Genomic DNA, 4125 nt, shown 5'->3' with positions numbered 1-4125 from the left:
CATATTGATACAAGGCTCAAGACACAAGTGGACTTGAGACCTCTGACCCTCTGAAATTTACCAGTGTTCAAAATCTTCACTTTCCTGTAGACTCACCTGAAGAACATGTAAAACCCATGGACTTCAAAATCTTTCGAAGTTTCTCAAATGTACTAGATTTCACTAGGGACAAGCACTTGCACACTTGAGTTTTGATGGTGAAAAGCCACTTTTTCTAATCTTTTATTTGCTCCTTGTTGGGATCCACAATGCAGGCACACCTTTGCTTGAAGAACGTGATGTTTACACGTACCTGTCCAACACAGAAGAATGCCAATAACTGACCGTAAGCAAAAACCTAAACCCAAGCATGAGTCTAACCATGTGCCTGGTGGATACCTAGTCTCCTCTGACAGCCTGTGTGTCTTGTATTTCATAATCTGCAAATACAAGGAGTTGAGTATGCTGCGCAGAAGACTTTTGATCACTACATGAGTGACACAAGGCAAAGCCACCCATCCTTCTCAGCTCAAGTAAATCCTTTGCTGCCTCTGCTTCAGAGAAAGCTTGAAGCAGTTGGTTCAACAAGTGCAGGTAACTGTTCCAGACCTGAGATCATTCCACACAAAGAAAAACAGCTCTCAGAAAAGGAACCAATAGTGTTCTAACCCCAGAACACACTATGGCACACTTGGAACTCTTTTTTTTTTAAACTCTGATCTGCTGAAAGATAGGGATAGTGCCATACCTGCATCACTGAACTGTCCAAATATCCCTTTGAAGTAATTTGCAGAAGGGTCTGGGAATTCTTTCACCATTTCTTAAGATGTGGGCTTGGATGTGGACTTAAACAATAGAGGAACTGAATCTGTACCTCTAACACCCCCTTTGAATGCGTTGACCATTTGGGCAAGAGCGAAAAGAACCATAGCCTGTCTTATTTTAACTTTGTTTGATAAAGGAGAATATACTGCCTCTCTTTAATCCTTTGTCTCATTTATACCCTATCCAAACTCCTATCTTCTAAACAGAAGGAATCAATCAGGTTGCCTTTGCCATACAACTCACTGATTCCAGAACGAGTCCCCATGCCCTAAAAGTAGGTCTTTTAGGAAAAGTAGTCCCTACATAAGCAAGTATCTCCTCTCATCGCACATATACACAACGTGAGAACAAATCAGAAAGGCTACTTTTGTTTCTCATGTTTTTCATACCTGGCTCTCTCACTCTGAAAAGTGAGCTTTCATTGAAATTTAGTTTATATCATCTCCCACATCTTTGTGAAAGATTCCATTGCTCCTGCATGCAGTTCAGAACTGGAGCCTGTAGATCTACTACAGACTTCAGTAACCAGGGCTGGAAGAATAAGTGATATTGGAAGCCAGTAATTCTCTTTATGGACCAGCACAGAAAGAAGATGAGATATGATTTACCAAAGGATTTTGTAGAATCATAGAATCATAGAATCGTTAGGGCTGGAAGGGACCTTCAAAGGTCATCTAGTCCAACCCCCCTGCAAGGAACAGGGATATCTCCAACTAGATCAGGTTGCTCAGGGCCTCATCCAACCGGGCCTTGAACGTCTCCAGGGATGGAGCATCCACCACCTCTCTGGGCAACCTGTTCCAGTGTTCTACAACTCTCATGGTAAAAAATTTTTTCCTAATATCCAACCTGAATCTACCTCCCTCTATTTTAAAACCATTACCCCTTGTCCTATCACAAGTGGCCCTCCTGAACAGCCTCTCCCCATCTTTCTTGTAGGCCCCCTTGAGGTACTGGAAGACCGCTATAAGGTCACCCCGGAGCCTCCTCTTCTCCAGGCTGAACAGCCCCAACTCTTTCAGCCTGTCCTCATAGGAAAGGTGCTCCAGCCCTCTTATCATCTTCGTGGCCCTCCTCTGGACCCTCTCCAACTGGTCCATGTCCTTCTTATGTTGGGGCCTCCAGAACTGGACGCAATACTCCAAGTGAGGTCTCACGAGGGCAGAGTAGAGGGGGAGAATCACCTCTCTCGACCTGCTGGCCACGCTCCTCTTGATGCAGCCCAGGACGCGGTTGGCCTTCTGGGCCGCAAGAGCACATTGCCGGCTCATATTGAGCTTCTCGTCCACCAGTACTCCCAAGTCCTTCTCCTCAGGGCTGCTCACGATCCATTAAATAATGACTGAGAAATACTGAAAAAGGCATCCTGGGTTCCAGCTCAGACACTGAATATCACTATATCCTCAGTCCCAACTTGTTTTAGACAATTTCATAGAATTTCATAGATTTCTAGGTTGAAAAAGACCTTAGAGATCATCCAGTCCAACCGTCCCTAATCCCCTATTAAACCATATCCCTAAGCAGTTCATCCGAACTGTCCTAACTCTGTGCTTGTGGAGGACTTGGCTTAGCAAGTCCCTTCAGATTCCCCTTCCCTCATTAGCAGCACTTCCTTTTTTCCATCCTTAACTGATCTGTCTCCATCCCCATTCCCTTGTTCCAGACTCTTTGCCGAGGCAATTGCTGTTCCACCCCATTCCTCATGCAGTCTCAGCACTTCCCATCTTCCATTTCACTCCCTGGCTTTCAATGTCAGTCCCAGATCAGTCTCCTTTTCTGTTTCTCCCCATTATCCTTCTGTCTCAGTCTACTCTTTTTGGTTTTTTTCATCCCAGTTCAGCTTTTAGCCCCACTGCAATGGAACACGTCAGGCTATGCCTACACAAATGAACTACACTGTGCCAGGTGTCCCACAGCTGCCTATCCCTGCTCTCAAAATATTTTCGGACACAGTGTGGCAGTCAGTGCAGGTCAAGGACTATCTCCAACAGTTTAGATGTAGCAAGCCTGCTTTGAAAGGCAGCTGAGAAGGGACACGTAGGCATACGGATGTGACCCCACTGTCGTGTCTATCAACCTCAGAGCCAGAGAGCAGACTCTGGACTATGAAGACATGGAGTGACCTTTATCCATGGTTTAAATCTGTTGAAAGCATAAGAGAACTTCCTGCCAACAAGTTCTAGCATCCAACTCCACAAAGATCAAAGATGGTAAATCTAGCTTTACCTCTGCATCTCTGAAGTGGAAAATACCAAGTATTTTGTTGGAATGACATATGCAGAGTTGCTAAAGGAGACTGCTCAATAAGAAGAGAATTACTGGAGAGTTTACCTGCAAAGTTTTGAAAAAACTTTGTAGAAAATGCACAAATTAATTAAAAAAACCCCCATAAATTTAGCATCCCCCTTCCAAGCTTTGGCATCCAATTCAAAAGCAGAATTTGTTTGAAGATGTCACCAGATCTTTACTTACCATGCAGAAAATAATGCGTGACCTAAACCTCACCATTTGAGAAACATGAGCTATTTTGGTTAAAATTTCAAATAAACTCAATTTTAAGGTAAGACATGAAGAAAATTTTAGGAATCTGCTTTTGAGAACTGGTTGGCAACTTTCATTAATTATAGGCAGAGCTGTCATTGTCCAGGGTTGATGAGGGCAATTCACTTTACCAAAACTGCGAAGCTGGTATTTTATTCTAGCAATGACAATGAAGTGTCATGTGACTGATTCTGCAGAAAAGATAAGAGATATAAATGGACTAGGCAAGAGAATAAAGCCTGCGAAATCAAACTGAAGATACTTTTTGAGAATTTATTGCAACACTTCAATTTATAGAAAACTGAGGTAACCCTAACAGGGGCAAAACTCAACTCAGCATTGCAGAAGGAATAAGAAAAACCACCAGTGAAATCATATGTGAAAGTACAACCATACACTGTTCATTCTTCAAATCTATTCAAATTTGTACATGTTTCTGAAAGAATGGCTTAGTTCGTTGGCAATCCACAACTCTTTTGAAAGCACTATTGAAACTTGTGCACTGTCACAGAGTACGACATCACTAAGAAAGACTTGAGACCCCTCCCTCTCTGATCTCATTTGAAGCATAAAAACTTAAAATTGGCATTGCTAATGCACAGGCCCCAGTGTACACTGGGTCTCATTTTTGTGTGCTCTGAATTAGCTTTCCATACCTTTTCACTACAGATTTGGAGATGCCAAGGACTCCTAGCCTTGAGCATGCAGTATTAATTAGTACATATGAACAAAACATATTTATAAAAGACGAACATTTTAAAATGAAAAATGCTTTTTCTC

The sequence above is a fragment of the Tauraco erythrolophus genome, chromosome 1 (assembly GCF_009769465.1).
Source record: "Tauraco erythrolophus isolate bTauEry1 chromosome 1, bTauEry1.pri, whole genome shotgun sequence".
NCBI classification, from domain to species: Eukaryota; Metazoa; Chordata; class Aves; order Musophagiformes; family Musophagidae; genus Tauraco; species Tauraco erythrolophus.
Note: the sequence above shows the minus strand (reverse complement) of the source record.